This window comes from Taudactylus pleione, unplaced genomic scaffold (genome assembly GCF_031769625.1).
Source record: "Taudactylus pleione unplaced genomic scaffold, aTauple2 ptg000134l, whole genome shotgun sequence".
NCBI classification, from domain to species: domain Eukaryota; kingdom Metazoa; phylum Chordata; class Amphibia; order Anura; family Myobatrachidae; genus Taudactylus; species Taudactylus pleione.
The window spans coordinates 6,201,005-6,227,500 of NW_028284536.1; the positions used below are offsets into that span (position 1 = coordinate 6,201,005).

Below are 26,496 nucleotides of genomic sequence, written 5' to 3' on the forward strand. Positions count from 1 at the left end.
CAGGTGATCTAATAAGTAATTTATCAAAATCATCTTTCCAGCTTACACTTTGGTGATGCAATAAGACAATGATTTTGTAAGAAAAATCTTCACACTTCAAAAAGTTTTTCTTAATTCCTTACCTTTGTACTGATAAGATAACACCTGGTTATAACATAACAAAGGCTTTCACTTAAAAATGCTGCTATGTTGCATTCTGCTGATTAGATATCACCAGGAACAACATTAACCTTCAGGTATTTTCTAAACGTTGAATAAATTGGCTTAAATCAAATTAAACTCACTTTAGAGATAATTGTTTCAGAGAAAGTCTTGAACCCTTCCTTAAAATAGGTAGTTTGACATGTTGACTTCTCTACCTAAAAATCCCCAAAACTTGATTAATAGAATATTCTCGTCCCTGGGTGGGATTGAACCACCAACATTCCAGTTAACAGCCGAACGCGCTAACCAATTGCGCCACAGAAACCCTATATGAGATATAAACAAACAACAGCTAAGAAACATTGATCTGGAAAGTTTCCTTGCCAAAGTTTATAAAGTCTCTAATCTGGACAGTTATTTTAGGATTTTTCGTTAATTAAAAGGAACACATTGCCATGTTCTTGTGATGAATCAACCCTTCTTGAGTTCTAAGCACTTCCATGAGCAGCAGAGTGGCGCAGCGGAAGCGTGCTGGGCCCATAACCCAGAGGTCGATGGATCGAAACCATCCTCTGCTATGTGCTATTTTCATTTATCAAATCTAAAATTGGGATTGCTATTTTGACTTTTTTGGTCTTTGCTTATAGTAGAAAATCCATTATCATCTTAACTCATTTTAATCGTATTTTGACAGAAGTGCTGTAGCAAAAAATCCACATAATGTCTTTAATTTACCCTATTACTTCTATGGTTATTGAGAAAAACAAACTACATTGACTCCAGAAGAGCAAATCAGGTGATCTAACAAGTAATTTATCAAAATCATCTTTCCAGCTTACACTTTGGTGATGCAATAAGACAATGATTTTGTAAGAAAAATCTTCACACTTCAAAAAGTTTTTCTTAATTCCTTACCTTTGTACTGATAAGATAACACCTGGTTTTAACATAACACAGGCTTCCACTTAAAAATGCTGATAGGTTGCATTCTGCTGATTAGATATCACCAGGAACAACATTAACCTTCAGGTATTTTCTAAATGTTGAATAAATTGGCTTAAATCAAATTAAACTCACTTTAGAGATAATTGTTTCAGAGAAAGTCTTGAACCCTAACATAAAATAGGTAGTTTGACATGTTGACTTCTCTACCTAAAATTCCCCAAAATTTGACTAATAGAAGATTCTCGTCCCTGGGTGGGATTGAACCACCAACCTTCCGGTTAACAGCCGAACACGCTAACCAATTGCGCCACAGAGACCCTATATGAGACATAAACAAACAACTGCTAAAAAAGATTGATCTGGAAAGTTTCCTTGCCAAAGTTTAGAAAGTCTCTAATCTGGACAGTTATTTTAGGATTTTTCATTAATTAAAAGGAACACATTGCCATGTTCTTGTGATGAATCAACCCTTCTTGAGTTCTAAGCACTTCCATGAGCAGCAGAGTGGTGCAGCAGAAGCTTGCTGGGCCCATAACCCAGAGGTCGATGGATCGAAACCATCCTCTGCTATGTGCTATTTTCATTTATCAAATCTAAAATTGGGATTGCTATTTTGACTTTTTTGGTCTTTGCTTATAGTAGAAAATCCATTATCATCTTAACTCATTTTAATTGTATTTTGACAGAAGTGCTGTAGCAAAAAATCCACTTAATATCTTTACTTTACCCTATTACTTCTATGGTTATTGAGAAAAACAAACTACATTGACTCCAGAAGAGCAAATCAGGTGTTCTAACAAGTAATTTATCAAAATCATCTTTCCAGCTTACACTTTGGTGATGCAATAAGACAATGATTTTGTAAGAAAAATCTTCAAACTTCAAAAAGTTTTTCTTAATTCCTTACCTTTGTACTGATAAGATAAGACCTGGTTTTAACATAACACAGGCTTTCACTTAAAAATGCTGCTAGGTTGCATTCTGCTGATTAGATATCACCAGGAACAACATTAACCTTCAGGTATTTTCTAAATGTTGAATAAATTGGCTTAAATCAAATTAAACTCACTTTAGAGATAATTGTTTCAGAGAAAGTCTTGAACCCTACCATAAAATAGGTAGTTTGACATGTTGACTTCTCTACCTAAAATTCCCCAAAATTTGACTAATAGAAGATTCTCATCCCTGGGTGGGATTGAACCACCAACCTTCCGGTTAACAGGCGAACGCGCTATCCAATTGCGCCACAGAGACACTATGTGATACATAAACAAACAACACCTAAGAAAGATTGATCTGGAAAGTTTCCTTGCCAAAAGTTTATAAAGTCTCTAATCTGGACAGTTATTTTAGGATTTTTCGTTAATTAAAAGGAACACATTGCCATGTTCTTGAGATGAATCAACCCTTCTTGAGTTCTAAGAACTTCCATGAGCAGCAGAGTGGCGCAGCGGAAGCGTGCTGGGCCCATAACCCAGAGGTCGATGGATCGAAACTCTGCTATGTGCTGTTTTCATTTATCAAATCTAAAATTGGGATTGCTATTTTGACTTTTTTGGTCTTTGCTTATAGTAGAAAATCCATTATCATCTTAACTCATTTAAATCGTATTTTGACAGAAGTGCTGTAGCAAAAAACCCACATAATGTCTTTACTTTACCCTATTACTTCTATGGTTATTGAGAAAAACAAACTACATTGACTCCAGAAGAGCAAATCAGGTGTTCTAACAAGTAATTTATCAAAATCATCTTTCCAGCTTACACTTTGGTGATGCAATAAGACAATGATTTTGTAAGAAAAATCTTCACACTTCAAAAAGTTTTTCTAAATTCCTTACCTTTGTACTGATAAGATAAGACCTGGTTTTAACATAACACAGGCTTCCACTTAAAAATGCTGATAGGTTGCATTCTGCTGATTAGATATCACCAGGAACAACATTAACCTTCAGGTATTTTCTAAATGTTGAATAAATTGGCTTAAATCAAATTAAACTCACTTTAGAGATAATTGTTTCAGAGAAAGTCTTGAACCCTAACATAAAATAGGTAGTTTGACATGTTGACTTCTCTACCTAAAATTCCCCAAAATTTGACTAATAGAAGATTCTCGTCCCTGGGTGGGATTGAACCACCAACCTTCTGGTTAACAGCCGAACACGCTAACCAATTGCGCCACAGAAACCCTATATGAGACATAAACAAACAACAGCTAAGAAACATTGATCTGGAAAGTTTCCTTGCCAAAGTTTATAAAGTCTCTAATCTGGACAGTTATTTTAGGATTTTTCGTTAATTAAAAGGAACACATTGCCATGTTCTTGTGATGAATCAACCCTTCTTGAGTTCTAAGCACTTCCATGAGCAGCAGAGTGGCGCAGCGGAAGCGTGCTGGGCCCATAACCCAGAGGTTGATGTATCAAAACCATCCTCTGCTATGTGCTATTTTCATTTATCAAATCTAAAATTGGGATTGCTATTTTGACTTTTTTGGTCTTTGCTTATAGTAGAAAATCCATTACCATCTTAACTCATTTTAATCGTATTTTGACAGAAGTGCTGTAGCAAAAAATCCACATCATGTCTTTAATTTACCCTAATACTTCTATGGTTATTGAGAAAAACAAACTACATTGACTCCAGAAGAGCAAATCAGGTGATCTAATAAGTAATTTATCAAAATCATCTTTCCAGCTTACACTTTGGTGATGCAATAAGACAATGATTTTGTAAGAAAAATCTTCACACTTCAAAAAGTTTTTCTTAATTCCTTACCTTTGTACTGATAAGATAACACCTGGTTATAACATAACAAAGGCTTTCACTTAAAAATGCTGCTATGTTGCATTCTGCTGATTAGATATCACCAGGAACAACATTAACCTTCAGGTATTTTCTAAACGTTGAATAAATTGGCTTAAATCAAATTAAACTCACTTTAGAGATAATTGTTTCAGAGAAAGTCTTGAACCCTTCCTTAAAATAGGTAGTTTGACATGTTGACTTCTCTACCTAAAAATCCCCAAAACTTGATTAATAGAATATTCTCGTCCCTGGGTGGGATTGAACCACCAACATTCCAGTTAACAGCCGAACGCGCTAACCAATTGCGCCACAGAAACCCTATATGAGATATAAACAAACAACAGCTAAGAAACATTGATCTGGAAAGTTTCCTTGCCAAAGTTTATAAAGTCTCTAATCTGGACAGTTATTTTAGGATTTTTCGTTAATTAAAAGGAACACATTGCCATGTTCTTGTGATGAATCAACCCTTCTTGAGTTCTAAGCACTTCCATGAGCAGCAGAGTGGCGCAGCGGAAGCGTGCTGGGCCCATAACCCAGAGGTCGATGGATCGAAACCATCCTCTGCTATGTGCTATTTTCATTTATCAAATCTAAAATTGGGATTGCTATTTTGACTTTTTTGGTCTTTGCTTATAGTAGAAAATCCATTATCATCTTAACTCATTTTAATCGTATTTTGACAGAAGTGCTGTAGCAAAAAATCCACATAATGTCTTTAATTTACCCTATTACTTCTATGGTTATTGAGAAAAACAAACTACATTGACTCCAGAAGAGCAAATCAGGTGATCTAACAAGTAATTTATCAAAATCATCTTTCCAGCTTACACTTTGGTGATGCAATAAGACAATGATTTTGTAAGAAAAATCTTCACACTTCAAAAAGTTTTTCTTAATTCCTTACCTTTGTACTGATAAGATAACACCTGGTTTTAACATAACACAGGCTTCCACTTAAAAATGCTGATAGGTTGCATTCTGCTGATTAGATATCACCAGGAACAACATTAACCTTCAGGTATTTTCTAAATGTTGAATAAATTGGCTTAAATCAAATTAAACTCACTTTAGAGATAATTGTTTCAGAGAAAGTCTTGAACCCTAACATAAAATAGGTAGTTTGACATGTTGACTTCTCTACCTAAAATTCCCCAAAATTTGACTAATAGAAGATTCTCGTCCCTGGGTGGGATTGAACCACCAACCTTCCGGTTAACAGCCGAACACGCTAACCAATTGCGCCACAGAGACCCTATATGAGACATAAACAAACAACTGCTAAAAAAGATTGATCTGGAAAGTTTCCTTGCCAAAGTTTATAAAGTCTCTAATCTGGACAGTTATTTTAGGATTTTTCATTAATTAAAAGGAACACATTGCCATGTTCTTGTGATGAATCAACCCTTCTTGAGTTCTAAGCACTTCCATGAGCAGCAGAGTGGCGCAGCAGAAGCTTGCTGGGCCCATAACCCAGAGGTCGATGGATCGAAACCATCCTCTGCTATGTGCTATTTTCATTTATCAAATCTAAAATTGGGATTGCTATTTTGACTTTTTTGGTCTTTGCTTATAGTAGAAAATCCATTATCATCTTAACTCATTTTAATTGTATTTTGACAGAAGTGCTGTAGCAAAAAATCCACTTAATATCTTTACTTTACCCTATTACTTCTATGGTAATTGAGAAAAACAAACTACATTGACTCCAGAAGAGCAAATCAGGTGTTCTAACAAGTAATTTATCAAAATCATCTTTCCAGCTTACACTTTGGTGATGCAATAAGACAATGATTTTGTAAGAAAAATCTTCAAACTTCAAAAAGTTTTTCTTAATTCCTTACCTTTGTACTGATAAGATAAGACCTGGTTTTAACATAACACAGGCTTTCACTTAAAAATGCTGCTAGGTTGCATTCTGCTGATTAGATATCACCAGGAACAACATTAACCTTCAGGTATTTTCTAAACGTTGAATAAATTGGCTTAAATCAAATTAAACTCACTTTAGAGATAATTGTTTCAGAGAAAGTCTTGAACCCTTCCTTAAAATAGGTAGTTTGACATGTTGACTTCTCTACCTAAAAATCCCCAAAACTTGATTAATAGAATATTCTCGTCCCTGGGTGGGATTGAACCACCAACATTCCAGTTAACAGCCGAACGCGCTAACCAATTGCGCCACAGAAACCCTATATGAGATATAAACAAACAACAGCTAAGAAACATTGATCTGGAAAGTTTCCTTGCCAAAGTTTATAAAGTCTCTAATCTGGACAGTTATTTTAGGATTTTTCGTTAATTAAAAGGAACACATTGCCATGTTCTTGTGATGAATCAACCCTTCTTGAGTTCTAAGCACTTCCATGAGCAGCAGAGTGGCGCAGCGGAAGCGTGCTGGGCCCATAACCCAGAGGTCGATGGATCGAAACCATCCTCTGCTATGTGCTATTTTCATTTATCAAATCTAAAATTGGGATTGCTATTTTGACTTTTTTGGTCTTTGCTTATAGTAGAAAATCCATTATCATCTTAACTCATTTTAATCGTATTTTGACAGAAGTGCTGTAGCAAAAAATCCACATAATGTCTTTAATTTACCCTATTACTTCTATGGTTATTGAGAAAAACAAACTACATTGACTCCAGAAGAGCAAATCAGGTGATCTAACAAGTAATTTATCAAAATCATCTTTCCAGCTTACACTTTGGTGATGCAATAAGACAATGATTTTGTAAGAAAAATCTTCACACTTCAAAAAGTTTTTCTTAATTCCTTACCTTTGTACTGATAAGATAACACCTGGTTTTAACATAACACAGGCTTCCACTTAAAAATGCTGATAGGTTGCATTCTGCTGATTAGATATCACCAGGAACAACATTAACCTTCAGGTATTTTCTAAATGTTGAATAAATTGGCTTAAATCAAATTAAACTCACTTTAGAGATAATTGTTTCAGAGAAAGTCTTGAACCCTAACATAAAATAGGTAGTTTGACATGTTGACTTCTCTACCTAAAATTCCCCAAAATTTGACTAATAGAAGATTCTCGTCCCTGGGTGGGATTGAACCACCAACCTTCCGGTTAACAGCCGAACACGCTAACCAATTGCGCCACAGAGACCCTATATGAGACATAAACAAACAACTGCTAAAAAAGATTGATCTGGAAAGTTTCCTTGCCAAAGTTTATAAAGTCTCTAATCTGGACAGTTATTTTAGGATTTTTCATTAATTAAAAGGAACACATTGCCATGTTCTTGTGATGAATCAACCCTTCTTGAGTTCTAAGCACTTCCATGAGCAGCAGAGTGGCGCAGCAGAAGCTTGCTGGGCCCATAACCCAGAGGTCGATGGATCGAAACCATCCTCTGCTATGTGCTATTTTCATTTATCAAATCTAAAATTGGGATTGCTATTTTGACTTTTTTGGTCTTTGCTTATAGTAGAAAATCCATTATCATCTTAACTCATTTTAATTGTATTTTGACAGAAGTGCTGTAGCAAAAAATCCACTTAATATCTTTACTTTACCCTATTACTTCTATGGTAATTGAGAAAAACAAACTACATTGACTCCAGAAGAGCAAATCAGGTGTTCTAACAAGTAATTTATCAAAATCATCTTTCCAGCTTACACTTTGGTGATGCAATAAGACAATGATTTTGTAAGAAAAATCTTCAAACTTCAAAAAGTTTTTCTTAATTCCTTACCTTTGTACTGATAAGATAAGACCTGGTTTTAACATAACACAGGCTTTCACTTAAAAATGCTGCTAGGTTGCATTCTGCTGATTAGATATCACCAGGAACAACATTAACCTTCAGGTATTTTCTAAATGTTGAATAAATTGGCTTAAATCAAATTAAACTCACTTTAGAGATAATTGTTTCAGAGAAAGTCTTGAACCCTACCATAAAATAGGTAGTTTGACATGTTGACTTCTCTACCTAAAATTCCCCAAAATTTGACTAATAGAAGATTCTCATCCCTGGGTGGGATTGAACCACCAACCTTCCGGTTAACAGGCGAACGCGCTATCCAATTGCGCCACAGAGACACTATGTGATACATAAACAAACAACACCTAAGAAAGATTGATCTGGAAAGTTTCCTTGCCAAAAGTTTATAAAGTCTCTAATCTGGACAGTTATTTTAGGATTTTTCGTTAATTAAAAGGAACACATTGCCATGTTCTTGAGATGAATCAACCCTTCTTGAGTTCTAAGAACTTCCATGAGCAGCAGAGTGGCGCAGCGGAAGCGTGCTGGGCCCATAACCCAGAGGTCGATGGATCGAAACTCTGCTATGTGCTATTTTCATTTATCAAATCTAAAATTGGGATTGCTATTTTGACTTTTTTGGTCTTTGCTTATAGTAGAAAATCCATTATCATCTTAACTCATTTAAATCGTATTTTGACAGAAGTGCTGTAGCAAAAAACCCACATAATGTCTTTACTTTACCCTATTACTTCTATGGTTATTGAGAAAAACAAACTACATTGACTCCAGAAGAGCAAATCAGGTGTTCTAACAAGTAATTTATCAAAATCATCTTTCCAGCTTACACTTTGGTGATGCAATAAGACAATGAATTTGTAAGAAAAATCTTCAAACTTCAAAAAGTTTTTCTTAATTCCTTACCTTTGTACTGATAAGATAACACCTGGTTAAAACATAACACAGGCTTTCACTTAAAATGCTGCTAGGTTGCATTCTGCTGATTAGATATCACCAGGAACAACATTAACCTTCAGGTATTTTCTAAATGTTGAATAAATTGGCTTAAATCAAATTAAACTCACTTTAGAGATAATTGTTTCAGAGAAAGTCTTGAACCCTTCCTTAAAATAGGTAGTTTGACATGTTGACTTCTCTACCTAAAAATCCCCAAAACTTGATTAATAGAATATTCTCGTCCCTGGGTGGGATTGAACCACCAACATTCCAGTTAACAGCCGAACGCGCTAACCAATTGCGCCACAGAAACCCTATATGAGACATAAACAAACAACAGCTAAGAAACATTGATCTGGAAAGTTTCCTTGCCAAAGTTTATAAAGTCTCTAATCTGGACAGTTATTTTAGGATTTTTCGTTAATTAAAAGGAACACATTGCCATGTTCTTGTGATGAATCAACCCTTCTTGAGTTCTAAGCACTTCCATGAGCAGCAGAGTGGCGCAGCGGAAGCGTGCTGGGCCCATAACCCAGAGGTTGATGTATCAAAACCATCCTCTGCTATGTGCTATTTTCATTTATCAAATCTAAAATTGGGATTGCTATTTTGACTTTTTTGGTCTTTGTTTATAGTAGAAAATCCATTATCATCTTAACTCATTTTAATCGTATTTTGACAGAAGTGCTGTAGCAAAAAATCCACATAATGTCTTTAATTTACCCTATTACTTCTATGGTTATTGAGAAAAACAAACTACATTGACTCCAGAAGAGCAAATCAGGTGATCTAACAAGTAATTTATCAAAATCATCTTTCCAGCTTACACTTTGGTGATGCAATAAGACAATGATTTTGTAAGAAAAATCTTCACACTTCAAAAAGTTTTTCTTAATTCCTTACCTTTGTACTGATAAGATAACACCTGGTTTTAACATAACACAGGCTTCCACTTAAAAATGCTGATAGGTTGCATTCTGCTGATTAGATATCACCAGGAACAACATTAACCTTCAGGTATTTTCTAAATGTTGAATAAATTGGCTTAAATCAAATTAAACTCACTTTAGAGATAATTGTTTCAGAGAAAGTCTTGAACCCTAACATAAAATAGGTAGTTTGACATGTTGACTTCTCTACCTAAAATTCCCCAAAATTTGACTAATAGAAGATTCTCGTCCCTGGGTGGGATTGAACCACCAACCTTCCGGTTAACAGCCGAACACGCTAACCAATTGCGCCACAGAGACCCTATATGAGACATAAACAAACAACTGCTAAAAAAGATTGATCTGGAAAGTTTCCTTGCCAAAGTTTATAAAGTCTCTAATCTGGACAGTTATTTTAGGATTTTTCGTTAATTAAAAGGAACACATTGCCATGTTCTTGTGATGAATCAACCCTTCTTGAGTTCTAAGCACTTCCATGAGCAGCAGAGTGGCGCAGCAGAAGCTTGCTGGGCCCATAACCCAGAGGTCGATGGATCGAAACCATCCTCTGCTATGTGCTATTTTCATTTATCAAATCTAAAATTGGGATTGCTATTTTGACTTTTTTGGTCTTTGCTTATAGTAGAAAATCCATTATCATCTTAACTCATTTTAATCGTATTTTGACAGAAGTGCTGTAGCAAAAAATCCACTTAATATCTTTACTTTACCCTATTACTTCTATGGTTATTGAGAAAAACAAACTACATTGACTCCAGAAGAGCAAATCAGGTGTTCTAACAAGTAATTTATCAAAATCATCTTTCCAGCTTACACTTTGGTGATGCAATAAGACAATGATTTTGTAAGAAAAATCTTCAAACTTCAAAAAGTTTTTCTTAATTCCTTACCTTTGTACTGATAAGATAAGACCTGGTTTTAACATAACACAGGCTTTCACTTAAAAATGCTGCTAGGTTGCATTCTGCTGATTAGATATCACCAGGAACAACATTAACCTTCAGGTATTTTCTAAATGTTGAATAAATTGGCTTAAATCAAATTAAACTCACTTTAGAGATAATTGTTTCAGAGAAAGTCTTGAACCCTACCATAAAATAGGTAGTTTGACATGTTGACTTCTCTACCTAAAATACCCCAAAATTTGACTAATAGAAGATTTTCATCCCTGGGTGGGATTGAACCACCAACCTTCCGGTTAACAGGCGAACGCGCTATCCAATTGCGCCACAGAGACACTATGTGATACATAAACAAACAACTGCTAAAAAAGATTGATCTGGAAAGTTTCCTTGCCAAAGTTTATAAAGTCTCTAATCTGGACAGTTATTTTAGGATTTTTCGTTAATTAAAAGGAACACATTGCCATGTTCTTGTGATGAATCAACCCTTCTTGAGTTCTAAGCACTTCCATGAGCAGCAGAGTGGCGCAGCGGAAGCGTGCTGGGCCCATAACCCAGAGGTCGATGGATCGAAACCATCCTCTGCTATGTGCTATTTTCATTTATCAAATCTAAAATTGGGATTGCTATTTTGACTTTTTTGGTCTTTGCTTATAGTAGAAAATCCATTATCATCTTAACTCATTTTAATCGTATTTTGACAGAAGTGCTGTAGCAAAAAATCCACATAATGTCTTTAATTTACCCTATTACTTCTATGGTTATTGAGAAAAACAAACTACATTGACTCCAGAAGAGCAAATCAGGTGTTCTAACAAGTAATTTATCAAAATCATCTTTCCAGCTTACACTTTGGTGATGCAATAAGACAATGAATTTGTAAGAAAAATCTTCAAACTTCAAAAAGTTTTTCTTAATTCCTTACCTTTGTACTGATAAGATAACACCTGGTTAAAACATAACACAGGCTTTCACTTAAAATGCTGCTAGGTTGCATTCTGCTGATTAGATATCACCAGGAACAACATTAACCTTCAGGTATTTTCTAAATGTTGAATAAATTGGCTTAAATCAAATTAAACTCACTTTAGAGATAATTGTTTCAGAGAAAGTCTTGAACCCTTCCTTAAAATAGGTAGTTTGACATGTTGACTTCTCTACCTAAAAATCCCCAAAACTTGATTAATAGAATATTCTCGTCCCTGGGTGGGATTGAACCACCAACATTCCAGTTAACAGCCGAACGCGCTAACCAATTGCGCCACAGAAACCCTATATGAGACATAAACAAACAACAGCTAAGAAACATTGATCTGGAAAGTTTCCTTGCCAAAGTTTATAAAGTCTCTAATCTGGACAGTTATTTTAGGATTTTTCGTTAATTAAAAGGAACACATTGCCATGTTCTTGTGATGAATCAACCCTTCTTGAGTTCTAAGCACTTCCATGAGCAGCAGAGTGGCGCAGCGGAAGCGTGCTGGGCCCATAACCCAGAGGTTGATGTATCAAAACCATCCTCTGCTATGTGCTATTTTCATTTATCAAATCTAAAATTGGGATTGCTATTTTGACTTTTTTGGTCTTTGTTTATAGTAGAAAATCCATTATCATCTTAACTCATTTTAATCGTATTTTGACAGAAGTGCTGTAGCAAAAAATCCACATAATGTCTTTAATTTACCCTATTACTTCTATGGTTATTGAGAAAAACAAACTACATTGACTCCAGAAGAGCAAATCAGGTGATCTAACAAGTAATTTATCAAAATCATCTTTCCAGCTTACACTTTGGTGATGCAATAAGACAATGATTTTGTAAGAAAAATCTTCACACTTCAAAAAGTTTTTCTTAATTCCTTACCTTTGTACTGATAAGATAACACCTGGTTTTAACATAACACAGGCTTCCACTTAAAAATGCTGATAGGTTGCATTCTGCTGATTAGATATCACCAGGAACAACATTAACCTTCAGGTATTTTCTAAATGTTGAATAAATTGGCTTAAATCAAATTAAACTCACTTTAGAGATAATTGTTTCAGAGAAAGTCTTGAACCCTAACATAAAATAGGTAGTTTGACATGTTGACTTCTCTACCTAAAATTCCCCAAAATTTGACTAATAGAAGATTCTCGTCCCTGGGTGGGATTGAACCACCAACCTTCCGGTTAACAGCCGAACACGCTAACCAATTGCGCCACAGAGACCCTATATGAGACATAAACAAACAACTGCTAAAAAAGATTGATCTGGAAAGTTTCCTTGCCAAAGTTTATAAAGTCTCTAATCTGGACAGTTATTTTAGGATTTTTCGTTAATTAAAAGGAACACATTGCCATGTTCTTGTGATGAATCAACCCTTCTTGAGTTCTAAGCACTTCCATGAGCAGCAGAGTGGCGCAGCAGAAGCTTGCTGGGCCCATAACCCAGAGGTCGATGGATCGAAACCATCCTCTGCTATGTGCTATTTTCATTTATCAAATCTAAAATTGGGATTGCTATTTTGACTTTTTTGGTCTTTGCTTATAGTAGAAAATCCATTATCATCTTAACTCATTTTAATCGTATTTTGACAGAAGTGCTGTAGCAAAAAATCCACTTAATATCTTTACTTTACCCTATTACTTCTATGGTTATTGAGAAAAACAAACTACATTGACTCCAGAAGAGCAAATCAGGTGTTCTAACAAGTAATTTATCAAAATCATCTTTCCAGCTTACACTTTGGTGATGCAATAAGACAATGATTTTGTAAGAAAAATCTTCAAACTTCAAAAAGTTTTTCTTAATTCCTTACCTTTGTACTGATAAGATAAGACCTGGTTTTAACATAACACAGGCTTTCACTTAAAAATGCTGCTAGGTTGCATTCTGCTGATTAGATATCACCAGGAACAACATTAACCTTCAGGTATTTTCTAAATGTTGAATAAATTGGCTTAAATCAAATTAAACTCACTTTAGAGATAATTGTTTCAGAGAAAGTCTTGAACCCTACCATAAAATAGGTAGTTTGACATGTTGACTTCTCTACCTAAAATACCCCAAAATTTGACTAATAGAAGATTTTCATCCCTGGGTGGGATTGAACCACCAACCTTCCGGTTAACAGGCGAACGCGCTATCCAATTGCGCCACAGAGACACTATGTGATACATAAACAAACAACTGCTAAAAAAGATTGATCTGGAAAGTTTCCTTGCCAAAGTTTATAAAGTCTCTAATCTGGACAGTTATTTTAGGATTTTTCGTTAATTAAAAGGAACACATTGCCATGTTCTTGTGATGAATCAACCCTTCTTGAGTTCTAAGCACTTCCATGAGCAGCAGAGTGGCGCAGCGGAAGCGTGCTGGGCCCATAACCCAGAGGTCGATGGATCGAAACCATCCTCTGCTATGTGCTATTTTCATTTATCAAATCTAAAATTGGGATTGCTATTTTGACTTTTTTGGTCTTTGCTTATAGTAGAAAATCCATTATCATCTTAACTCATTTTAATCGTATTTTGACAGAAGTGCTGTAGCAAAAAATCCACATAATGTCTTTAATTTACCCTATTACTTCTATGGTTATTGAGAAAAACAAACTACATTGACTCCAGAAGAGCAAATCAGGTGATCTAACAAGTAATTTATCAAAATCATCTTTCCAGCTTACACTTTGGTGATGCAATAAGACAATGATTTTGTAAGAAAAATCTTCACACTTCAAAAAGTTTTTCTTAATTCCTTACCTTTGTACTGATAAGATAACACCTGGTTTTAACATAACACAGGCTTCCACTTAAAAATGCTGATAGGTTGCATTCTGCTGATTAGATATCACCAGGAACAACATTAACCTTCAGGTATTTTCTAAATGTTGAATAAATTGGCTTAAATCAAATTAAACTCACTTTAGAGATAATTGTTTCAGAGAAAGTCTTGAACCCTAACATAAAATAGGTAGTTTGACATGTTGACTTCTCTACCTAAAATTCCCCAAAATTTGACTAATAGAAGATTCTCGTCCCTGGGTGGGATTGAACCACCAACCTTCCGGTTAACAGCCGAACACGCTAACCAATTGCGCCACAGAGACCCTATATGAGACATAAACAAACAACTGCTAAAAAAGATTGATCTGGAAAGTTTCCTTGCCAAAGTTTATAAAGTCTCTAATCTGGACAGTTATTTTAGGATTTTTCATTAATTAAAAGGAACACATTGCCATGTTCTTGTGATGAATCAACCCTTCTTGAGTTCTAAGCACTTCCATGAGCAGCAGAGTGGCGCAGCAGAAGCTTGCTGGGCCCATAACCCAGAGGTCGATGGATCGAAACCATCCTCTGCTATGTGCTATTTTCATTTATCAAATCTAAAATTGGGATTGCTATTTTGACTTTTTTGGTCTTTGCTTATAGTAGAAAATCCATTATCATCTTAACTCATTTTAATCGTATTTTGACAGAAGTGCTGTAGCAAAAAATCCACTTAATATCTTTACTTTACCCTATTACTTCTATGGTTATTGAGAAAAACAAACTACATTGACTCCAGAAGAGCAAATCAGGTGTTCTAACAAGTAATTTATCAAAATCATCTTTCCAGCTTACACTTTGGTGATGCAATAAGACAATGATTTTGTAAGAAAAATCTTCAAACTTCAAAAAGTTTTTCTTAATTCCTTACCTTTGTACTGATAAGATAAGACCTGGTTTTAACATAACACAGGCTTTCACTTAAAAATGCTGCTAGGTTGCATTCTGCTGATTAGATATCACCAGGAACAACATTAACCTTCAGGTATTTTCTAAATGTTGAATAAATTGGCTTAAATCAAATTAAACTCACTTTAGAGATAATTGTTTCAGAGAAAGTCTTGAACCCTACCATAAAATAGGTAGTTTGACATGTTGACTTCTCTACCTAAAATTCCCCAAAATTTGACTAATAGAAGATTCTCATCCCTGGGTGGGATTGAACCACCAACCTTCCGGTTAACAGGCGAACGCGCTATCCAATTGCGCCACAGAGACACTATGTGATATATAAACAAACAACACCTAAGAAAGATTGATCTGGAAAGTTTCCTTGCCAAAAGTTTATAAAGTCTCTAATCTGGACAGTTATTTTAGGATTTTTCGTTAATTAAAAGGAACACATTGCCATGTTCTTGAGATGAATCAACCCTTCTTGAGTTCTAAGAACTTCCATGAGCAGCAGAGTGGCGCAGCGGAAGCGTGCTGGGCCCATAACCCAGAGGTCGATGGATCAAAACTCTGCTATGTGCTGTTTTCATTTATCAAATCTAAAATTGGGATTGCTATTTTGACTTTTTTGGTCTTTGCTTATAGTAGAAAATCCATTATCATCTTAACTCATTTAAATCGTATTTTGACAGAAGTGCTGTAGCAAAAAACCCACATAATGTCTTTAATTTACCCTATTACTTCTATGGTTATTGAGAAAAACAAACTACATTGACTCCAGAAGAGCAAATCAGGTGATCTAACAAGTAATTTATCAAAATCATCTTTCCAGCTTACACTTTGGTGATGCAATAAGACAATGATTTTGTAAGAAAAATCTTCACACTTCAAAAAGTTTTTCTTAATTCCTTACCTTTGTACTGATAAGATAACACCTGGTTTTAACATAACACAGGCTTCCACTTAAAAATGCTGATAGGTTGCATTCTGCTGATTAGATATCACCAGGAACAACATTAACCTTCAGGTATTTTCTAAATGTTGAATAAATTGGCTTAAATCAAATTAAACTCACTTTAGAGATAATTGTTTCAGAGAAAGTCTTGAACCCTAACATAAAATAGGTAGTTTGACATGTTGACTTCTCTACCTAAAATTCCCCAAAATTTGACTAATAGAAGATTCTCGTCCCTGGGTGGGATTGAACCACCAACCTTCCGGTTAACAGCCGAACACGCTAACCAATTGCGCCACAGAGACCCTATATGAGACATAAACAAACAACTGCTAAAAAAGATTGATCTGGAAAGTTTCCTTGCCAAAGTTTATAAAGTCTCTAATCTGGACAGTTATTTTAGGATTTTTCGTTAATTAAAAGGAACACATTGCCATGTTCTTGTGATGAATCAACCCTTCTTGAGTTCTAAGCACTTCCATGAGCAGCAGAGTGGCGCAGCAGAAGCTTGCTGGGCCCATAACCCAGAGGTCGATGGATCGAAACCATCCTCTGCTATGTGCTATTTTCATTTATCAAATCTAAAATTGGGATTGCTATTTTGACTTTTTTGGTCTTTGCTTATAGTAGAAAATCCATTATCATCTTAACTCATTTAAATCGTATTTTGACAGAAGTGCTGTAGCAAAAAACCCACATAATGTCTTTACTTTACCCTATTACTTCTATGGTTATTGAGAAAAACAAACTACATTGACTCCAGAAGAGCAAATCAGGTGTTCTAACAAGTAATTTATCAAAATCATCTTTCCAGCTTACACTTTGGTGATGCAATAAGACAATGATTTTGTAAGAAAAATCTTCAAACTTCAAAAAGTTTTTCTTAATTCCTTACCTTTGTACTGATAAGATAAGACCTGGTTTTAACATAACACAGGCTTTCACTTAAAAATGCTGCTAGGTTGCATTCTGCTGATTAGATATCACCAGGAACAACATTAACCTTCAGGTATTTTCTAAATGTTGAATAAATTGGCTTAAATCAAATTAAACTCACTTTAGAGATAATTGTTTCAGAGAAAGTCTTGAACCCTACCATAAAATAGGTAGTTTGACATGTTGACTTCTCTACCTAAAATACCCCAAAATTTGACTAATAGAAGATTCTCATCCCTGGGTGGGATTGAACCACCAACCTTCCGGTTAACAGGCGAACGCGCTATCCAATTGCGCCACAGAGACACTATGTGATACTTAAACAAACAACACCTAAGAAAGATTGATCTGGAAAGTTTCCTTGCCAAAAGTTTATAAAGTCTCTAATCTGGACAGTTATTTTAGGATTTTTCGTTAATTAAAAGGAACACATTGCCATGTTCTTGAGATGAATCAACCCTTCTTGAGTTCTAAGAACTTCCATGAGCAGCAGAGTGGCGCAGCGGAAGCGTGCTGGGCCCATAACCCAGAGGTCGATGGATCGAAACTCTGCTATGTGCTGTTTTCATTTATCAAATCTAAAATTGGGATTGCTATTTTGACTTTTTTGGTCTTTGCTTATAGTAGAAAATCCATTATCATCTTAACTCATTTAAATCGTATTTTGACAGAAGTGCTGTAGCAAAAAACCCACATAATGTCTTTACTTTACCCTATTACTTCTATGGTTATTGAGAAAAACAAACTACATTGACTCCAGAAGAGCAAATCAGGTGTTCTAACAAGTAATTTATCAAAATCATCTTTCCAGCTTACACTTTGGTGATGCAATAAGACAATGAATTTGTAAGAAAAATCTTCAAACTTCAAAAAGTTTTTCTTAATTCCTTACCTTTGTACTGATAAGATAACACCTGGTTAAAACATAACACAGGCTTTCACTTAAAATGCTGCTAGGTTGCATTCTGCTGATTAGATATCACCAGGAACAACATTAACCTTCAGGTATTTTCTAAATGTTGAATAAATTGGCTTAAATCAAATTAAACTCACTTTAGAGATAATTGTTTCAGAGAAAGTCTTGAACCCTTCCTTAAAATAGGTAGTTTGACATGTTGACTTCTCTACCTAAAAATCCCCAAAACTTGATTAATAGAATATTCTCGTCCCTGGGTGGGATTGAACCACCAACATTCCAGTTAACAGCCGAACGTGCTAACCAATTGCGCCACAGAAACCCTATATGAGACATAAACAAACAACAGCTAAGAAACATTGATCTGGAAAGTTTCCTTGCCAAAGTTTATAAAGTCTCTAATCTGGACAGTTATTTTAGGATTTTTCGTTAATTAAAAGGAACACATTGCCATGTTCTTGTGATGAATCAACCCTTCTTGAGTTCTAAGCACTTCCATGAGCAGCAGAGTGGCGCAGCGGAAGCGTGCTGGGCCCATAACCCAGAGGTTGATGTATCAAAACCATCCTCTGCTATGTGCTATTTTCATTTATCAAATCTAAAATTGGGATTGCTATTTTGACTTTTTTGGTCTTTGTTTATAGTAGAAAATCCATTATCATCTTAACTCATTTTAATCGTATTTTGACAGAAGTGCTGTAGCAAAAAATCCACATAATGTCTTTAATTTACCCTATTACTTCTATGGTTATTGAGAAAAACAAACTACATTGACTCCAGAAGAGCAAATCAGGTGATCTAACAAGTAATTTATCAAAATCATCTTTCCAGCTTACACTTTGGTGATGCAATAAGACAATGATTTTGTAAGAAAAATCTTCACACTTCAAAAAGTTTTTCTTAATTCCTTACCTTTGTACTGATAAGATAACACCTGGTTTTAACATAACACAGGCTTCCACTTAAAAATGCTGATAGGTTGCATTCTGCTGATTAGATATCACCAGGAACAACATTAACCTTCAGGTATTTTCTAAATGTTGAATAAATTGGCTTAAATCAAATTAAACTCACTTTAGAGATAATTGTTTCAGAGAAAGTCTTGAACCCTAACATAAAATAGGTAGTTTGACATGTTGACTTCTCTACTTAAAATTCCCCAAAATTTGACTAATAGAAGATTCTCGTCCCTGGGTGGGATTGAACCACCAACCTTCCGGTTAACAGCCGAACACGCTAACCAATTGCGCCACAGAGACCCTATATGAGACAGAAACAAACAACTGCTAAAAAAGATTGATCTGGAAAGTTTCCTTGCCAAAGTTTATAAAGTCTCTAATCTGGACAGTTATTTTAGGATTTTTCGTTAATTAAAAGGAACACATTGCCATGTTCTTGTGATGAATCAACCCTTCTTGAGTTCTAAGCACTTCCATGAGCAGCAGAGTGGCGCAGCAGAAGCTTGCTGGGCCCATAACCCAGAGGTCGATGGATCGAAACCATCCTCTGCTATGTGCTATTTTCATTTATCAAATCTAAAATTGGGATTGCTATTTTGACTTTTTTGGTCTTTGCTTATAGTAGAAAATCCATTATCATCTTAACTCATTTTAATCGTATTTTGACAGAAGTGCTGTAGCAAAAAATCCACTTAATATCTTTACTTTACCCTATTACTTCTATGGTTATTGAGAAAAACAAACTACATTGACTCCAGAAGAGCAAATCAGGTAATTTAGCAAAATCATCTTTCCAGCTTACACTTTGGTGATGCAATAAGACAATGATTTTGTAAGAAAAATCTTCAAACTTCAAAAAGTTTTTCTTAATTCCTTACCTTTGTACTGATAAGATAAGACCTGGTTTTAACATAACACAGGCTTTCACTTAAAAATGCTGCTAGGTTGCATTCTGCTGATTAGATATCACCAGGAACAACATTAACCTTCAGGTATTTTCTAAATGTTGAATAAATTGGCTTAAATCAAATTAAACTCACTTTAGAGATAATTGTTTCAGAGAAAGTCTTGAACCCTACCATAAAATAGGTAGTTTGACATGTTGACTTCTCTACCTAAAATTCCCCAAAATTTGACTAATAGAAGATTCTCATCCCTGGGTGGGATTGAACCACCAACCTTCCGGTTAACAGCCGAACGCGCTAACCAATTGCGCCACATAGACACTATGTGATACATAAACAAACAACACCTAAGAAAGATTGATCTGGAAAGTTTCCTTGCCAAAGTTTATAAAGTCTCTAATCTGGACAGTTATTTTAGGATTTTTCGTTAATTAAAAGGAACACATTGCCATGTTCTTGAGATGAATCAACCCTTCTTGAGTTCTAAGCACTTCCATGAGCAGCAGAGTGGCGCAGCAGAAGCGTGCTGGGCCCATAACCCAGAGGTCGATGGATCGAAACTCTGCTATGTGCTGTTTTCATTTATCAAATCTAAAATTGGGATTGCTATTTTGACTTTTTTGGTCTTTGCTTATAGTAGAAAATCCATCATCATCTTAACTCATTTTAATCATATTTTGACAGAAGTGCTGTAGCAAAAAATCTACTTAATATCTTTACTTTACCCTATTACTTCTTTGGTTATTGAGAAAAACAAACTACATTGACTCCAGAAGAGCAAATCAGGTGTTCTAACAAGTAATATATCAAAATCATCTTTCCAGCTTACACTTTGGTGATGCAATAAGACAATGATTTTGTAAGAAAAATCTTCACACTTCAAAAAGTTTTTCTTAATTCCTTACCTTTGTACTGATAAGATAACACCTGGTTATAACATAACAAAGGCTTTCACTTAAAAATGCTGCTAGGTTGCATTCTGCTGATTAGATATCACCAGGAACAACATTAACCTTCAGGTATTTTCTAAATGTTGAATAAATTGGCTTAAATCAAATTAAACTCACTTTAGAGATAATTGTTTCAGAGAAAGTCTTGAACCCTTCCTTAAAATAGGAAGTTTGACATGTTGACTTCTCTACCTAAAAATCCCCAAAACTTGATTAATAGAATATTCTCATCACTGGGTGGGATTGAACCACCAACATTCCAGTTATCAGCCGAACGTGCTAACCAATTGCGCCACAGAAACCCTATATGAGACATAAACAAACAACAGCTAAGATACATTGATCTGGAAAGTTTCCATGCCAAAGTTTATAAAGTCTCTAATCTGGACAGTTATTTTAGGATTTTTCGTTAATTAAAAGGAACAAATTGCCATGTTCTTGTGATGAATCAACCCTTCTTGAGTTCTAAGCATTTCCATAAGCAGCAGAGTGGCGCAGGGGAAGTGTGCTGGGCCCATAACCCAGAGGTCGATGGATCGAAACCATCCTCTGCTATGTGCTATTTTCATTTATCAAATCTAAAATTGGGATTTCTATTTTGACTTTTTTGGTCTTTGCTTATAGTAGAAAATCCATTATCATCTTAACTCATTTTAATCATATTTTGACAGAAGTGCTGTAGCCAAAAATCCACATAATGTCTTTAATTTACCCTATTACTTCTATGGTTATTGAGAAAAACAAACTACATTGACTCCAGAAGAGCAAATCAGGTGATCTAACAAGTAATTTATCAAAATCATCTTTCCACCTTACACTTTGGTGATGCAATAAGACAATGATTTTGTAAGAAAAATCTTCACACTTCAAAAAGTTTTTCTTAATTCCTTACCTTTGTACTGATAAGATAACACCTGGTTTTAACATAACACAGGCTTCCACTTAAAAATGCTGCTAGGTTGCATTCTGCTGATTAGATATCACCAGGAACAACATTAACCTTCAGGTATTTTCTAAATGTTGAATAAATTGGCTTAAATCAAATTAAACTCACTTTAGAGATAATTGTTTCAGAGAAAGTCTTGAACCCTACCATAAAATAGGTAGTTAGACATGTTGACTTCTCTACCTAAAATTCCCCAAAATTTGACTAATAGAAGATTCTTGTCCCTGGGTGGGATTGAACCACCAACCTTCCGGTTAACAGCCGAACGTGCTAACCAATTGTGCCACAGAGACCCTATGTGAGACATAAACTAACAACAGCTAAGAAACATTGATCTGGAAAGTTTCCTTGCCAAAGTTTATAAAGTCTCTAATCTGGACAGTTATTTTAGGATTTTTCGCTAATTAAAAGGAACACATTGCCATGTTCTTGTGATGAATCAACCCTTCTTGAGTTCTAAGCATTTCCATGAGCAGCAGAGTGGCGCAGCGGAAGCGTGCTGGGCCCATAACCCAGAGGTCGATGGATCGAAACCATCCTCTGCTATGTGCTATTTTCATTTATCAAATCTAAAATTGGGATTGCTATTTTGACTTTTTTGGTCTTTGCTTATAGTAGAAAATCCATTATCATCTTAACTCATTTAATTCGTATTTTGACAGAAGTGCTGTAGCAAAAAATCCACATAATGTCTTTACTTTACCCTATTACTTCTATGGTTATTGAGAAAAACAAACTACATTGACTCCAGAAGAGCAAATCAGGTGTTCAAACAAGTAATTTATCAAAATCATCTTTCCAGCTTACACTTTAGTGATGCAATAAGACAATGATTTTGTAAGAAAAATCTTCAAACTTCAAAAAGTTTTTCTTAATTCCTTACCTTTGTACTGATAAGATAACACCTGGTTATAACATAACACAGGCTTTCACTTAAAAATGCTGCTAGGTTGCATTCTGCTGATTAGATATCACCAGGAACAACATTAACCTTCAGGTATTTTCTAATTGTTGAATAAATTGGCTTAAATCAAATTAAACTCACTTTAGAGATTATTGTTTCAGAGAAAGACTTGAACCCTACCATAAAATAGGTAGTTAGACATGTTGACTTCTCTACCTAAAATTCCCCAAAATTTGACTAATAGAAGATTCTTGTCCCTGGGTGGGATTGAACCACCAACCTTCTGTTTAACAGCCGAACGCGCTAACCATTTGCGCCACAGAAACCCTATATGAGATATAAACAAACAACAGCTAAGAAACATTGATCTGGAAAGTTTCCTTGCCAAAGTTTATAAAGTGTCTAATCTGGACAGTTATTTTAGGATTTTTCATTAATTAAAAGGAACACATTGCCATGTTCTTGTGATGAATCAACCCTTCTTGAGTTCGAAGCACTTCCATGATCAGAAGAGTGGCGCAGCGGAAGCGTGCTGGGCCCATAACCCTGATGTCGATGGATCGAAACCATCCTCTGCTATGTGCTATTTTCATTTATCAAATCTAAAATTGGGATTGCTATTTTGACTTTTTTGGTCTTTGCTTATAGTAGAAAATCCATTATCATCTTAACTCATTTAATTCGTATTTTGACAGAAGTGCTGTAGCAAAAAATCCACATAATGTCTTTACTTTACCCTATTACTTCTATGGTTATTGAGAAAAACAAACTACATTGACTCCAGAAGAGCAAATCAGGTGTTCAAACAAGTAATTTATCAAAATCATCTTTCCAGCTTACACTTTAGTGATGCAATAAGACAATGATTTTGTAAGAAAAATTTTCAAACTTCAAAAAGTTTTTCTTAATTCCTTACCTTTGTACTGATAAGATAACACCTGGTTATAACATAACACAGGCTTTCACTTAAAAATGCTGCTAGGTTGCATTCTGCTGATTAGATATCACCAGGAACAACATTAACCTTCAGGTATTTTCTAATTGTTGAATAAATTGGCTTAAATCAAATTAAACTCACTTTAGAGATTATTGTTTCAGAGAAAGACTTGAACCCTACCATAAAATAGGTAGTTAGACATGTTGACTTCTCTACCTAAAATTCCCCAAAATTTGACTAATAGAAGATTCTTGTCCCTGGGTGGGATTGAACCACCAACCTTCCGGTTAACAGCCGAACGCGCTAACCATTTGCGCCACAGAAACCCTATATGAGATATAAACAAACAACAGCTAAGAAACATTGATCTGGAAAGTTTCCTTGCCAAAGTTTATAAAGTGTCTAATCTGGACAGTTATTTTAGGATTTTTCATTAATTAAAAGGAACACATTGCCATGTTCTTGTGATGAATCAACCCTTCTTGAGTTCGAAGCACTTCCATGAGCAGAAGAGTGGCGCAGCGGAAGCGTGCTGGGCCCATAACCCTGATGTCGATGGATCGAAACCATCCTCTGCTATGTGCTATTTTCATTTATCAAATCTAAAATTGGGATTTCTATTTTGACTTTTTTGGTCTTTGCTTATAGTAGAAAATCCATTATCATCTTAACTCATTTTAATCGTATTTTGACTGAAGTGCTGTAGCAAAAAAACCACATAATGTCTTTAATTTACCCTATTACTTCTATGGTTATTGAGAAAAACAAACTACATTGACTCCAGAAGAGCAAATCATGTGATCTAACAAGTAATTTATCAAAATCATCTTTCCAGCTTACACTTTGGTGATGCAATAAGACAATGATTTTGTAAGAAAAATCTTCACACTTCAAAAAGTTTTTCTTAATTCCTTACCTTTGTACTGATAAGATAACACCTGGTTTTAACATAACACAGGCTTCCACTTAAAAATGCTGCTAGGTTGCATTCTGCTGATTAGATATCACCAGGAACAAAATTAACCATCAGGTATTTTCTAAATGTTGAATAAATTGGCTTAAATCAAATTAAACTCACTTTAGAGATAATTGTTTCAGAGAAAGTCTTGAACCCTACCATAAAATAGGTAGTTAGACATGTTGACTTCTCTACCTAAAATTCCCCAAAATTTGACTAATAGAAGATTCTCAACCCTGGGTGGGATTGAACCACCAACCTTCCGGTTAACAGCCGAACGCGCTAACCAATTGCGCCACAGAGACCCTATGTGAGACATAAACTAAAAACAGCTAAGAAACATTGATCTGGAAAGTTTCCTTGCCAAAGTTTATAAAGTCTCTAATCTGGACAGTTATTTTAGGATTTTTCGCTAATTAAAAGGAACACATTGCCATGTTCTTGTGATGAATCAACCCTTCTTGAGTTCTAAGCATTTCCATGAGCAGCAGAGTGGCGCAGTGGAAGCGTGCTGGGCCCATAACCCAGAGGTCGATGGATCGAAACCATCCTCTGCTATGTGCTATTTTCATTTATCAAATCCAAAATTGGGATTGCTATTTTGACTTTTTTGGTCTTTGCTTATAGTAGAAAATCCATTATCATCTTAACTCATTTAATTCGTATTTTGACAGAAGTGCTGTAGCAAAAAATCCACATAATGTCTTTACTTTACCCTATTACTTCTATGGTTATTGAGAAAAACAAACTACATTGACTCCAGAAGAGCAAATCAGGTGTTCAAACAAGTAATTTATCAAAATCATCTTTCCAGCTTACACTTTGGTGATGCAATAAGACAATGATTTTGTAAGAAAAATCTTCAAACTTCAAAAAGTTTTTCTTAATTCCTTACCTTTGTACTGATAAGATAACACCTGGTTATAACATAACACAGGCTTTCACTTAAAAATGCTGCTAGGTTGCATTCTGCTGATTAGATATCACCAGGAACAACATTAACCTTCAGATATTTTCTAATTGTTGAATAAATTGGCTTAAATCAAATTAAACTCACTTTAGAGATAATTGTTTCAGAGAAAGTATTGAACCCTACCATAAAATAGGTTGTTAGACATGTTTACTTCTCTACCTAAAATTCCCCAAAATTTGACTAATAGAAGATTCTCGTCCCTGGGTGGGATTGAACCACCAACATTCCAGTTAACAGCCGAACGCGCTAACCATTTGCGCCACAGAAACCCTATATGAGACATAAACAAACAACAACTAAGAAACATTGATCTGGAAAGTTTCCTTGCCAAAGTTTATAAAGTGTCTAATCTGGACAGTTATTTTAGGATTTTTCGTTAATTAAAAGGAACACATTGCCATGTTCTTGTGATGAATCATCCTTCTTGAGTTCGAAGCACTTCCATGAGCAGCAGAGTGGCGCAGCGGAAGCGTGCTGGGCCCATAACCCTGATGTTGATGGATCGAAACCATCCTCTGCTATGTGCTATTTTCATTTATCAAATCTAAAATTGGGATTTCTATTTTGACTTTTTTGGTCTTTGCTTATAGTAGAAAATCCATTATCATCTTAACTCATTTTAATCGTATTTTGACTGAAGTGCTGTAGCAAAAAATCCACATAATGTCTTTAATTTACCCTATTACTTCTATGGTTATTGAGAAAAACAAACTACATTGACTCCAGAAGAGCAAATCATGTGATCTAACAAGTAATTTATCAAAATCATCTTTCCAGCTTACACTTTGGTGATGCAATAAGACAATGATTTTGTAAGAAAAATCTTCACACTTCAAAAAGTTTTTCTTAATTCCTTACCTTTGTACTGATAAGATAACACCTGGTTTTAACATAACACAGGCTTCCACTTAAAAATGCTGCTAGGTTGCGTTCTGCTGATTACATATCACCAGGAACAACATTAACCATCAGGTATTTTCTAAATGTTGAATAAATTGGCTTAAATCAAATTAAACTCACTTTAGAGATAATT

The 26,496-nt window shown here is 35.1% G+C and overlaps 8 non-coding genes across 8 annotated transcripts; all 8 read right to left on the minus strand.

Moving 5' to 3' along the window:
• Window positions 1-1,332: 1,332 nt before the first annotated feature.
• On the minus strand, window positions 1,333-1,406 carry TRNAN-GUU (transfer RNA asparagine (anticodon GUU)). The gene has a single exon. It is a non-coding gene; the product is annotated as a tRNA-Asn (tRNA).
• A 3,670-nt stretch (window positions 1,407-5,076) lies between these two features.
• TRNAN-GUU (transfer RNA asparagine (anticodon GUU)) lies at window positions 5,077-5,150 on the minus strand. The gene has a single exon. It is a non-coding gene; the product is annotated as a tRNA-Asn (tRNA).
• Window positions 5,151-6,950: 1,800 nt separating this feature from the next.
• On the minus strand, window positions 6,951-7,024 carry TRNAN-GUU (transfer RNA asparagine (anticodon GUU)). Its single transcript has one exon. It is a non-coding gene; the product is annotated as a tRNA-Asn (tRNA).
• Window positions 7,025-9,756: 2,732 nt separating this feature from the next.
• Window positions 9,757-9,830, minus strand: TRNAN-GUU (transfer RNA asparagine (anticodon GUU)). Its single transcript has one exon. It is a non-coding gene; the product is annotated as a tRNA-Asn (tRNA).
• A 2,736-nt stretch (window positions 9,831-12,566) lies between these two features.
• TRNAN-GUU (transfer RNA asparagine (anticodon GUU)) lies at window positions 12,567-12,640 on the minus strand. The gene has a single exon. It is a non-coding gene; the product is annotated as a tRNA-Asn (tRNA).
• A 1,800-nt stretch (window positions 12,641-14,440) lies between these two features.
• On the minus strand, window positions 14,441-14,514 carry TRNAN-GUU (transfer RNA asparagine (anticodon GUU)). Its single transcript has one exon. It is a non-coding gene; the product is annotated as a tRNA-Asn (tRNA).
• Window positions 14,515-16,310: 1,796 nt separating this feature from the next.
• TRNAN-GUU (transfer RNA asparagine (anticodon GUU)) lies at window positions 16,311-16,384 on the minus strand. Its single transcript has one exon. It is a non-coding gene; the product is annotated as a tRNA-Asn (tRNA).
• A 2,732-nt stretch (window positions 16,385-19,116) lies between these two features.
• TRNAN-GUU (transfer RNA asparagine (anticodon GUU)) lies at window positions 19,117-19,190 on the minus strand. Its single transcript has one exon. It is a non-coding gene; the product is annotated as a tRNA-Asn (tRNA).
• Window positions 19,191-26,496: the final 7,306 nt, after the last annotated feature.